The following is a 14624-nucleotide window of genomic DNA, read 5'->3' as shown; positions in this document are numbered from 1 at the left end:
AAGGAAGGAAGGAAGGAAAGAAGGGAGGGAGGGAAGGGAAGGGAAGGGGAGGGGAGGGGAAGAAAAGAGTGGGAAAGAAAAAAGGAAGAAGAAAAAGGGTTTGTTTTGTTATGGGCTCTACCATATATCTCTATTACGTACGGTAATAACTTAGTTTCTGGATAATCTATGGAAATTACTCTTTGGAACAATAATTTGCAGTATTTATACTGAGAATATTTTTGAGGGAGCATTTCTTGAAGGAATTGGATGTTAATTTTAAAAAAAAGCTATTTCATCATATCTAAGAGGAGCCTAAGGAAACATAAGAACTAAATGTAATGAATCCTGGATAGGATTCTGGAACAAAACAAAAAAGTCAAGATAAAAACAAAAGAAATTCCAAGGTATAGACATTAGTTAATAATAATGTTTCAGTAGTGGTTCGTTAATTATAACAAATATATCAAACCACCATAAGATGTTAATAAGACAGAGTGAGTTTGAGAGTGTGAGGTATACAGGAGTTTTCTGTACTATTGCAGAAATTTTTACATAAATCTAAAATTATTCTGAAAGAAAACATTTATTAAAAATAAAGATGTTGGCTAAAAGGAATTGATTATAAGTTTTATTTAAAACTTTATTTCATCATTATTATTTAGTTTGTATGTGACATCAATACAACTATTCGAAAAGTTTTCCAATATAATTTTTAAAGGATTATGAAAATAATTTGATTTTACATGTATTGATAAGTATTTTATGAGGCCAAATTAGTATAGCATCACAGCAACTACCAGCAATCAGGAGCATCAGAAATCCTTGATCATTTCCAACCCCCTTCCAAAATAAGAATAGTTTAACATTATTCCTGACCATCTGAGGAAATTTTAAGAATTGTTCTTTTCCTTTTTTTAAGGGACTAGAAAAAAAACATACTCAGATTTAGCCCCTATTTAGGTGAGTTAAACTATTAAAAAATAGACAAATATATTAACATATTAGAAAATATACACTTAGTAATCTAAGGAAAACTTTGAAACTAAGACCAGAATAAAAACCAATACAATAAGAGTGAAGACACAAGAGGTTAGTTTAATATCATTGATGAGTATAAAATATACTGGAATATAGTCAGCTGTGTGTGCATGTGTGTGCATGCACACATGCGAATGTACTTGATTTTGATCACAGAAGATAATATATTTTGCACAAACTTGGAAGAAAAGCAAACAATACTAGAGTTATCATCAAAGTTAAAGTGTGTATGCAACAGAAAAGGCAGTCTATGGCAGCAAACTATTGCATATATTATAAGGACATGGAGGTATAAGGTGATATATTGCAAGCGTAATTTGCATAATATTATATAGCCCTTTGAGACTAAAGGATTGTTCTTATAGACCATATTGAGAGAGAGACAGAGAGAGAGAGGATAGAGGTACCACCTTGAGATGTGGTACAGATCACCTTGGGAGAAGTTCAAGATAGAATTTAAAAAGGCTAAAGAAAACAGTGCTTTTTGATTTTGCATTAATATGTAAATTCAAACATTCTTTTTGAAAATTTATTAAATGCTGCAGAGGGGTTGCTCTCCTTGCTGATTCTGATCAGAACATGCTAGTTAATAAATTATGTAACTGTATATTCACATTGACCCATCTGTTCTAGTAATCCCTTGTTGCAGCTTGAAGGAAGCCCCAACATCACCCCCATCTTTTACCTATTTGGAAAATTAGGGTGGTCTAAGCAGCCTGTTCTGACACTTACTTGCACCACGTGACCTCCCTATCTTGACCTCCAGGAAGCAGTAGTAGAACTGGAAGACATGAAAGTCTGTCATAGTGTGTGTGTGCACTGGTCCTAAGAGGATAAGACAGAGGCTGAGGGTGTACAGGAACTGAAGGACTTTTTTCAACTCTGCGTGGCTAATTCTTTCCTTTTGGATATATTTGCTGGCTGGGGATTGGGGGAGGGATGGCGGAAAGTTTAATTCACAGGCAAGTTGCACACACAGTAACATCAACCTACTGGATTACTTTGGTGAATGAGATGGGTGACTTATTTTTCACTCTCAGTAACTGCCCTGCTGAGAATGAACATTGACCGAGAATTGTGGATCTTAAGTTTTGTGGTTTCTAGCTCAGGACTTCAATATTGGGTGATCTTACTTTTAGATGCATTTTCACCCCGCTGAGCTCCAGATTTATCATTCAGATTAGGTTATTTTAATTTAGGCAGAATACTTTATCCAATCCTGTTTGTGTCTGAATAGGTTTTTGTTGCTGTTTTTGCCAAAACAGTCTGTTATCACTGGTACATATACATTATATTTTCTCTTTGTCTTTCACTTTTAAATAAGTGCAGGATTGATGCACTGAAAGGGAACTGGCCAACAGCATAGATCAACTTCAGCCAGATAGGCTGAAGTTTTGGATAGTTGTAGATGTTAAGTAATGCTTTTACAAACCCTTATTGTGCATCAAAGTGGAAGTCCTCAGTTTTCCTTGATCAATACATCTTTACTAAGTGTAATAACATCCCTTAAATGTTACCTATCCAGGTAATTCAGTAGTTTCTCAAGCCAAGCAACTCCCATAAGACTGCTTTCTGATGGATCTGAAAGACATTACTAGAAGACTTACTGGAATAATGCTGTTATGTTTCAAGAATTTGTGAACAAACTTGGGAGCTAAATTAACAAATGAGCTGATGCTTCTTGTGACTGCAGCTCATAAGACCTACTTGTTAGAACCAGAACAACCATAATGTCCTCAGTTTGGGACATGTTTAACCTCCTGGAGAGCCTTTACCACTCCCCGGGGGCCTCTATTAGGCCTAAATATTTCCATAACTGTGGGAGCTCACCCTTAGATAGAAAGGATTCGAGATCCTCACCAGGCTATTTGTCTTTTATTGACTACTTTGGAGTTTACTGATATATGTACCTTTAAGAGTATGACCCAGAATGAACACACCACTCCATTTGTCTGTATTCAGACTGAAAGCAATGAAATTATTACTTCCCTTTACTGAGATGATTTTCACTTTCTCTGACACCCCAGACCCACCCTGTACACCTCGAAGTGATTTAATCAACTGCTTATTGTAACTTTTCTCTATTCAAGAAGTTTCCTTTAAATGTTTTTTCTATGTAGCTAACTCATTGTCTGTTCAATTCCAGTCACCATTCTAAAGCTCCTGAAATTTGTCATTTATTTTTGTCATCTTCTGTAATTCCTCCATTAAAACACCAACACTGCAGACTAAGATATCCCCCACTGCCCAGCAACGTTTCCAGCATCTAATATACACTAAACAAATATCTCTATTGTGAATAAATGAGAAATATATGGATAATACTATTCCTCAGATTAATACGTGAGAAAGAATAATATACTATTATAGTCAAATTATTCTAAGATTTATTGAAAAATTGATAATGCCTGACATCAAAGGTATAAACACTGATTTATTCTCTTTGTTTCTCCTCATTATAATTTATGATAACACATAACAGAACATAAAAATGGGTTATGCATGATGGTTGTCACTTTTTCTTTCTGTGTGCATGATTGATTTTTTAAAAATAAGGGAATATTACCAAAGGCTGTATGTGTGCATATTTTTTCTTCTACTGTGTTTCTGAAAAAATGTCATTGAGATATTTTGTCTTCATTAATTTTTATAGATACTGTTTGTTTTATTAATTTTTATGTTAAAAAATTGAAGCTACCTGTGATAGAATTTTGGAGTCTGGCCAATAAGTTAGAATCCAGTAATTAGTAAAAAGCTAGAGAATCCAGTAGATTTCAGACCACAGATTTGGTCAAGTCCTCTATCTCCAATCTTCTTGATGGATTAAGATTTAAAAGCACCCTCTTCAAACCACAATGTCTATGTTCTATTTTGAAACTATGAAACTGCCCGCATTCATTTTTAGGATATATTCTTAGACCATATTCAGCGCTCTCTCTTCCTTCTGCTCTTTGTCAACACCTGTATTTTATTTGTGAACAATCCTGTCTCTACTTAAAGGGAGAAAAAATATTTCTTTTCCCAACCAATAACTAACATAGCATTTTCTGTGAAACAGATACTAAATTAATATAATTAAATAAATTACACAAATTTGTAAAATCAGTAAAGTTAACATTGTACTATTTCTACTAAATTTATGCTTCTTCAACATGCTGCCAAGTGGCCAAGTCTATTCTTCATTGATTTCTTGTCAATCATTAAATATATATTTTACTGTTTCACTTTACCCCATTGTTCAGAATTCTCCATTTCAGCCGTAATTTATTACTTGCTCTATGCTATTTAGGTCTGCTTGCCAGTTCTCAACGACCACAATATCATTTTACAGATATAATTCGCAGTAGATAGAAAGATTAATACAGCTTCTTATCATTTGATCACTTTATATTGTCATGTTTTTGGATTAATGGTATATTGTATCTTATTTCACTAAGCTAAAATGAGAGTCTAATAAAAATTATGGTGTCTAGAAAGTATGACTGTAGTATTTAAAATAACCAAGATAATACATATCTAGGAGTCACATTTTCCCTTAATTGATCACTATAGAAACATTCTAAGTGAAGCTGTTGTTGAAGTGAAGTTTCTGTCAAAGAGCCTGATTTAATATGATATTACATGAATTACGGCCAGATAAAAGTTGAAACTGGCTTTTCCAGAATCTTCTTGTCTTTTCTTTCTTCTACTGCAAAAAGGTATACAAGTATTTAATTGTATTTTTCAATTTCACATGAGCTTTATTTATTTGTAACTAGATAATTTGATAGAGATACCTGTAGGAATCACATTTTTCAATCTTGAGCAAATTCATTTGCTGAAATACAATATAAATATCAAATTGAGCAAAATTCAGTTGATATATTCTTCTTATATCCAGAAGCTCAATAGGTATGAAGCCCATAAAAGAAAAACTATAGCTCTATTGAGAGGAAACATATTAGATTAAATGATTGTAAAAAAGTGAGAACATTTAAGCAAGTAAAAGATGGTGTGGAAAACATTTAGCATGGATTAATAGAAGAAAGATGGGGCTGGGCACGGTGGCTCATGCCTGTAATCCCAGCACTTTGGGAGGCCGAGGCGGGCAGATCACAAGGTCAGGAGATTGAGACCATCCTGGCCAACACGGTGAAAACCCGTCTCTACTAAAAATACAAAAAAAAAAAAAATTAGCCAGGTGTGGTGGTGGGTGCCTGTAGCCCCAGCTACTTGGGAGGCTGAGGCGGGAGAATGACGTGAACCCAGGAGGCGGAGCTTGCAGTGAGCCCAGATCACACCACTGCACTCCAGCCTGGGCGACAGAGCGAGACTCCGTCTCTAGAAAAAAAAAAAGAAGAAGAAGAAAGATGAGTATCAGGCTTAACAAACGAATGAAACTTCACCAGGCAACAGAATCAATGAGTTTCTGACAAAGGTAAAGCAATGAGCATAATTTGTTTACAGATTTAAAAACCTCTTTAGTTTTACCGCATCACAGACAAGAACACAGTTAGCAAGTTATTTTTAGAGAAGTTATATCTATATATCTATATCTATATATATATTTTAATTTTTTGTGACGGAATCTCACTTTGTCTCCCAGGCTGGAGTGTAGTGGCACAATCTCCGCTCAGGGCAATGTCCGCCTCCCAGGTTCAAGCAATTCTCCTGTCTCAGCCTCTGGAGTAGCTGGGACTACAGTCGCATGCCACCTTGCCCAGCTAACTTTTGTACTTTTAGTAGAGATGGGGTTTCTCCATGTTGGCCAGGCTGGTCTTGAACTCCTGACCTCAAGTGATCTGCCTACCTCGGCCTCCCAAAGTGCTGGGATGACAGGCGTGAGCCACTGCTCTCAGCCTTAGAGAAGTTATATATTGAGGGAGAAAATAGTGCACAATAATGAAGAACATTGAGAAGCATTCCAGATTAGACAGGATGAAGAACTAAATAGAAGGAGGGGCTCCACATATGCTTCCACACCGTCTCTGCTCAGACATGTACTAACGGCAACAAAATTGATTTCTGGGGGAAAACTAGCATTGCCGATCAATAATATTGCCAAACAAATTATGAATAAATTGGATCTGTTACTGGAACTTGATATTCTTGATTTTCCACCACCTTTGAATTCCTTAGGAAATATGAAGTTTTATATCGATGATAGCTACATCTTTCATGCCAAAATGGATTTCACACTAATGAATAATTAGAAAATTATCTCCAAAGGACATATATAAACAATAGCAGGTCACATCTTGACTGCTTTCCTTCAGTTATATACTTAGATAATATTTTCTCCTCTTTCTTCTTTACTTCCTATTTTCCCACACCTACAAGCCCTGCTTATCACGGCATTATATCTTACATACTCTGTATCAGCAAACTCCAATGAAATCACATTTTCACATTTTTACTTTAGTTCTGGGTCAGATTCCAGTATTTTTGCACTTCAATTACTTCAGTAATTTTCCAATGTAAGTTAAAATTTTACGTATCTAGCTCCCAAACTGGCTCCTTTTCCTATAATTCCACACTAGACTAATGATATTATCCTCCAAAAGGTTGTTTTTGAGTCCTCTTTTTCCTTCACCTATCTGGGGGCTTCCTTAATCTTTCTATACTTTCCTATACTTTCTAAACTTCCTTTTTCTCTATTATTCATTTAAGCCTCTAACACTTCTAGCCAGTATTATTACAAGTAATGTCAGCTTCTAATTATGTATTTATTCTTTCAAACATGTATTGTGCTAGTGATTTTATAAACACTTTTAAAAATAATTTTTGTAATGCTCAGTCAAGGAAGGTATGACAATGCCTATTTTACAAATAAGAGATAGGAAATTCAGAAAGGCTAACAAACTTGCTGAAAGTCACCTAGTTAGTGAGAGGAGGATCCAGGATTCAAAACTCTGATTTGTAATGCCAATTTTTTTGCAATATTTCTCATAATTGTTTCTTCTCTATTGTCCTTCCTTTATTTCGTAGTTATTTTATTATTACAAAACTATTTTTAAGTGATTATTTGGCTAGAAATTTAAATCTCTTCAATGCAGCCTGTGTCTGACATCTGTACTGTTTTCTGGATAAAGTCTAAACTCCTTGGCATGTCATGTCAAGCTTCCTATGATCTGGCCTGTTTGTCCTCATCTCTCCCTGTTCCAACCAAACAACCCGAGCCATACTAAACTATAAAGTTCCTTTATGGCAGATTCTTCACCTGACCTTCACGCTGTCACTGCTTCCCTTCTCCCATGGAATCTCCTCCTCCTCATCCACTGGAAGGTGGGACATCATTTCATCTTATTCCTCATATTCCATTATTTGTAAGGTTCTTTCAGGATAGGACTATCACTTATTTTTTTGATCCCAATGGCCAACACAGTGATGTTCAATAAGAGACTGCTGATTTAATATACGGATATGCCCTGGTGATTTCCCTCTGTCTTAAATGTATGCATTTTGAATAACTTAACTTTTATTTATTTTCTAAACTTTAAAAATATTTTGTTATATATGTTCCTATTTAATTTCTACTCTAATGTATACAAACTTTTGTAGCCTGAATTTCTCACTTAATCTTATATCACAAAGATATTCCAATATTTTAAAACAATTTTTATAATTATGTTTAGGCAGATGCATAATGTAACCTCTAGTTACTATGCTTGAGTATTTCTTTGTTGTTGAATAAAGACAATTGCAATTTTCCCCATTATGGATAACACTGTTATAAATACTAGGGTGTGAATAGTTTTTAAAAATTAATCTTGTAAATATCTTGCTTCAGGTACATACCAAACAATAGGATTAGTGGATCAAGGCATTAATTTTTATATGGCTTTAGAGAAGGGGTCAACAAACTATAGCCTATGGGGCGTTGTCTGTTTTTATAAATAAAGTTTTATTGTAAAACAAAGAAACTCTTTCATTGCTTTCAAAGGGCAGAGTTGAATAGTTCAGCCTATAAAGCTTAAAATATTTACTATCAAGCCCTTCACAGACAAACTTGCTAACCCGCATCTAGAGACAGTTACTTCTGTGAGACAGTTTTCACTACCAACAAAAAGTAAGTGTTGACCAATTTTACTATGCTTTCATTAGTGATGGGAATTATGATCATAGTAAAACATGTAGGAATTGTCTTTTCTCCATCATAGTCTCACAATTTTGTACTGAGGGTGAGATTGAGAGATCTAGATTGTCGGTAGGGAGATCTGTACCAAGGGACCCAACCAAGGGACCTTTCAGGGCTTAGAAAATTGCCCTGAAGCTTTGTTATATATATTATACTTTCCCCAAAAAAAGTCTGTTACTTTTGGAGTCACCATTAACATTTCAACAATGGCCAGGTGCTTCCTACCTCTAACTAATGAGTTTTGTGGAGATCACACCCTCAGCTTATTTGCAATGCCAACAAATCCAAGAGAAATGCAGTCTAAGAGCTCTAAGCCATCAGACTTTGTTACATTATCTACTTTAGTATGTTGAACTGTTGCAGATGTTTTGCCTTCCAAGAGCCCAGTTTAATATACACAAATGTGCCTTAAAGCAAAATTTAGGTTATTGCATAAAGTTCTGCTGATTGGCTTAAGCATGGCATTATGCTGAGATTGCATGCCAGGTGCAAAGGGGCTATCACTTTCCATCATTTCTGTGTTGCAAAATCAAGTAACATGGGCATATTATAGGATAGATTATCTTCTTGTAATACAATGTGACCCAAATTGCCAAACAAAAATGGAATGAAAACAGCAGCTTGTAGCAACACCTAAAATATCTTCTGAGTCATTATCTCTTTAATGAAAAGCAACACTGGACAATTTCAACGCAAATTGTAGTTTAGCATTATCATTAACTGAATAATGGCTTACACACATCATGCATTTTTAAGTACCTGAAGGGTTGTAAAATTGTACACCAAAATAAGTCAATAGTCCATTCTTGTAACCATCCTCAGATGACAATTAAGATCTTTCTGTCCTTCATTATTTCACAATAATAATTTATTTATCTTCCTCAGATGTTAAGTATACCAGAATAAGAGATCCAAGGAACATGCTTACTACATTTGTGGGTATTTAAATAATTTGTCTCACTGTGGATTGTATGGATATTTGATTCTGATTTGCCAGTTGACTAGCATATTTCTTTCTGAGGAGACTTAGTGGGCCTAAAAGTAAAAGAGGAGCTGACTTTGTGTAAAAAAAAAAAAAAAAAAAAAAAAAAGGCCTCCCAGAACATAAATTACTACTGGGCATCCCCTAGTGCCAGTAAAACAAATATTGCAACTTTTTAATTGAAGCCTACTGAGACCAGTATGTCTCTCTTTTTCAGTTCATTTAAAACATCTCTCTCCATAACAGATACTTTCCTTTCCATAATCAAGTAATTACTAGGCTAATTTCACTTTTTTTGTGCAAACTTTGTATTGTGCTCATCAGCCTGGTTCTTTCACCCTGACAATCCTGGGCTATTGGGTCTGGAATGGCTGCTCCACACCAGGCTTGAATATCTGCAGGCATTTTCTTCCCGATTCACACTGAGCAAGCAATCAATCCCATCTGTTCTTTATCATTAGCAATTCACAATGTACCCAAAGTCATTCTTCAAGTAAAGTCGTAAACTTTCAAGGCAGCTTTCTACATAGATATAGAGAAATATACATATCTGTATCTATCTATATCAACATCTATATGTATACACGATTTTTTATACTCTGCAATTCTCACATAGAATTTGAATACTAACAATACATAGGCATCTGGAAATAACTGTCTGTGGACAAACCTCATTGGTATATACTGATAGGCTTGATGAGAAAGAAAATGGTTTTCTATCAACTTTCTCATTCTCCATGAAATAGTATCTTATAATTGTTTGATGTACCATATTGATAAAAGTGAATAAGTAAGTTATTTGTTAAAGCACTTATAGATCTAGGCCAGATTATCAGTTAGGCGTTAACATTCCTTGATTTTTGCTTTGAGTAACTGTTCATTTGCTTAATGTTCCTGTATGTGATAGGTTGTCAAAGTAAAGAATGATCAGTACTGAATTTCTCACAGTCCATTTTGTTAGGGTATCTACAGTAAAAGATAGCAGTATATAAAATAGCTATTGTACTACATGTTTTTTCAAATAAAAACAAGACAACACTAAATTTAAGAAGCCCTATAAAACAGCATTTTCCTGCTTTACAATATAACTGAAAATAAGCTCCCTTTAATATTTACTTTAAAATATGAACTAAGCTGAGCTGTCATAAATTCGTATACGAATCAATCTATTCTGTGTGGTATCAAGCCATTTTAATTAAATATTTTGTCTCTTACAATGAACTCCGACAACTTTCACAGGTGAGCACAAGTTTCAGGGAAATACAATCATTTAATGTCTTTAATATATCTGAAAGAATACCTAATACTTAATAATCTTAAATCCACCTCCAAAGTCTCTAAAATCAAGTTTTAATCACAATACTAGCTTTATTTTCTTAAGAGATTTAATAACATTTTTTGAAACTATCATTGCTTATTTTAACGTTTTCTTATTACACAATTTACTAGTGCATAACAAGACGTCCTCAGTTTTAAAAAATAATTTCAGAGAACTGCATAAGCTCCTTGAAACCACAGACACTGAAGTATGAAAAAATCCAAAAAGTATACAATTTATGCAAATTATATTTTTATTTCTTATTAAGATACTCCTTAAACAAGTATCGACTTTAATATATAATATTTCAATTACAATTCTGTGCTAAACATGGGAATTTATTAACTAAACTTTTCTATCATTGCTAATACTTGGGTCTTAAATATTTTGTGGTAAAAAGAGAACAAATGTAGAAGCTCTTGAAATAAGATCTAGGAATTTTTAAATTATGTCCTTTGCATAATCATTAAGGCATCATAATTGGAACCCTTTAAAGTCAATTTATGTAAATAAAAAAATACAAAAGCATAAAATAATAATAAAGTTTCTAAAGTCTCTATTGTTTATTTAGCTTCAGGGGATAAAGCAGATTTATATATATTTTCTTGGATACACCATATTCCTGCCCATTATGTAATTTTTTAGCATGTATTTTCTTCTTTGATCTTTTAGATAGTTTAAAATATTAAGCTTGAGAAAATGTGATTTGAAAGTGCAGTGGGATTTGTGACCAAAAATGCCTATTAAAGGCAGTAGGTGGTACACATTTGTCCCAAAATTCCATTAAGAAGGTTGAAATAGACCAGAGAAAAATGGAACGGAATAATAGAGGGAGCATGTCAGGAGTCTGTAGGCTTTGCTTAGACACTCAAAGATAGACAAAAAACAGTTTGCCCTGACATTCTCGTATTTATTTCCAAGTTCTAATAGAGAGAAGGGAACATACTGTAATTTTTTTTACAGCTAGTGATATTTTTGTTAACTGTATTTAATGAAAAACTCTTGCCTCTTAGCCTTGATTCAAGCTAGTCATCCAGTCTCCAAATTTTGAATTATATGATTCATCTCTATCTTTCTTTTTCATATTCAGTCACCAAAAATTATGAATTTTTCTTCCAATTTTTTATAAGGTCTTATTTAAGATTTTTCACTTTATTTTTATTGTGAACATCCTAATCCACAACTTTATCACCTGATACAGGGATGAATCAAAGAGCTTCCTATGTGTTCTCTCTAACTCCAGTCTTCTTCATCTGATCCGTTCTACATGCAACTGACAGACGAAACTTCCTTAAATCATTTTTTAAATTGTGGCATTATCTACTCACTCTTCACATTTAATTTCAAGAGTACATCTTGTAATATTTCTCTCCATGCAAATAAGCACATATCATATGCTTTCTCAAACATAACTTTAGTTAAGTTATATCAGCCTCTACATATCTGCGTTTTGATATCTACTATGCTTTGTTTAGATTTGGTGTTTGAATTGAGCTTTGAAGACAGAGACTGTAATGCCGTTACTAGAAAATACTAGAAAATTTTCAAGTTGATCTTTTCTTGATGGACACAGTGGCTGCATTAGTTGTTCCCACAACTATAATCTAGCTTTTGATTTAACATCAATATCTATTATTAATCTATTTATGATCCAGTAAATATATATATATGCGGAGATATAAATATATACATACACATACACACATACATCACACAGTATTGTAGCATCAACTGTTAGTTGTCTGCCAGTATCCATGGTATCCCATGGTATCTTCTTCTTTTTTTTTTTTTTTTTTTTGAGATGGAGTCTCACTCTGTCACCCAGGCTGGAGTGCAGTGGCACAATCTTGGCTCACTGCAACCTCTGCCTCTGGATTCAAGCAATTCTCCCTGTCTCAGCCTCCTGAGTAGCTCGGATTGCAGGCACCCACCACCACGCCCAGCTAATTTTTGTGTTTTTTAGTAGAGACAGGGTTTTGCTGTGTTGGCCAGGCTGGGCTTGAACTCCTGAACTCAGGTGATCTGCCTGCCTCGGCCTCCCAAAGTGCTGGGATTACAGGTGTGAGCCACTGTGCCCGGCCCCATGTTATCTTTATTCATTAGCAATAGATATTTAGATAACTTTGTATTTATCTACAAATATTTATATATACATAGAAGCATTTAAGTGGTTTTGTAGCAGAAATTGCTGGTAGCCTCTCAATATCCACACCCTCCTTTCTTTAGAGCTTCACTTGAATACATAAAAATCTAGAATAAAAAATGTTTTCCAACTGCTAAAACTCAGAAGTTGTGACCATATCTAGCTGTTGAAATATTTGTCGGTTTGTCACATTGACTTCCAGTCAGTGTGCTTAAAAGGCAACAGTGCACTTTTTGTTGTCATATTAGATCCTATTTGCTGGCACGTGAATGCAATGACTGGAGCTCAAGTAGTTGCCTCGTATCAAGTAGAAACTGCATGATGAAAACTACATTCTCTGCTGAGATTGGTAGAACAAAAGAAAGATTACTTAATTATAGTTTTTGGAGTAGTTAGCTAATTCTAAGAGATGTCTGTGTATTAATAACTTGAGAATATTTAAATCTTAATATAAAAGTTCTCATATAAACAATGAAACATATAAATGGATTGAATAAAGGAACATTGTATAAGTGCACCCATATTTACCTATTAAGACCTCCACATTTTTAATTTGGGCCCTGATGAACATGGAACCTTCAAATCAGCCCCAAACTTCAGGTCCTCAAACATTTTGTAGATGAGAGAGAGAAATGTTCTTCTTTAGGCAACAATTGCACCAATCTCTAGATTCTCAAGTAGTGCATATAAAAGTGAACAATATGCACAGTTAACTTGAAGAGGCTTCAACACACTTCAACTTCACGTTTATCTGGTTAATCAACTATCAAACTCCTTGTCTAGGAACTAGTACTGGCCTTTCAGTTGGCTGGTGAGGGCAAGTTCTCAGGGATCCTGGAAATGGATCTCTTTTGGCTTTGATTTACTATGCATTGGTCTGCATTTTATATTTTCCAGCACCATTCACTGCTTGTGAATCATTGGCAGCAGGCTCTGTCTTTTCCTCATTCTGCTTTAACTGATTTTCTCTTTATGAAATTTTGGGATTGTCTATTATAAGTGCATAGAATTAATTGTGGCTTTTTCTTGTTGTTCCTCCACCCTCTCACTGTACGTGTGTGCAAAATCATAATTTCTCCATGTCATCTTATGGGACTATAGTTATTCATTGGAAGGGCCTACTTGTTGATCTCAAAGGTTTATGTAAGAGAAGAATAATTTGTGGAAAGAGATCTTCTAAGGCTACTGTCTCTCAAAGAAAAATGTTCTGCATTGTGTTTCATTCTTCCTAAGACACATCCCTGTAATAAATATACAGTAAGATCAAAAACATGATTTGTGTTTGGTGCTAGGGCATGGCCAGAGTTCACATCCATGGGTATGTTTACTTTATGCTCCATTCATTCATATACGTTTGTATTTAGTCACATGCTCTATGCTAGGCAATGAGATGACCCAGTGTGTATTGATAAATGTAAATTCTAGCAGTTACCTTTGAACATTGTTAATTATTAGAGGCAGTTGAACAAAAGAAAATTATCCCTGTGGCTAGAAAATAATAAACACAGTACATAAATTTGCCTTAAACAAAAAGAAGGCTCATCGACTGACCATCAAATGTCAATCGATAAACTGCGTTCATCAATTGTTATCTTTCCATGTATACTGCAAAGAGGAAACTATCTACAGAACATTTCGCTGAATTGCTTTCATCCTGGAAAGACAACAGAAACAACAATAATGACTCTAAATTATGTTTCTCTGTGTTTCTCTGAGATTCTTATTTTGAGTGATATTTTCCATTAAAATTAGTTTAAAATAAGTAATTTTATACTCACAGCTTTTAAAACTCAAAGTGCTTTCATAAAACTTTTAATTAGCTATTCTATATGAGAACAGCTTAAAATGAGACTGTAATTTACAAATTTATTTTTATATTTAACACTTCATTATATATGTAGATATGATATGTAATGATATATTATGTATAAATATAACAATATTACTATAATTACTATTTCATTATATTATATATGTTAACATTAATAAATTCTTTTTGATATTAGGAAAACTTCAAACATTAGTAATATAATGAGAAAATTTG

The 14624-nt window shown here is 34.1% G+C and overlaps 1 protein-coding gene across 1 annotated transcript in view; it reads left to right on the top strand.

The window, feature by feature from the left end:
- The window catches only part of STPG2 (sperm tail PG-rich repeat containing 2), a 931943-nt gene that overhangs the window by 904532 nt on the left and 12787 nt on the right, over positions 1–14624 (top strand). The window lies entirely within an intron of this gene.

The sequence above is a fragment of the Nomascus leucogenys genome, chromosome 9 (genome assembly GCF_006542625.1).
Source record: "Nomascus leucogenys isolate Asia chromosome 9, Asia_NLE_v1, whole genome shotgun sequence".
Taxonomy (NCBI): domain Eukaryota; kingdom Metazoa; phylum Chordata; class Mammalia; order Primates; family Hylobatidae; genus Nomascus; species Nomascus leucogenys.
This window is presented reverse-complemented; position numbering and strand designations above follow the sequence as displayed.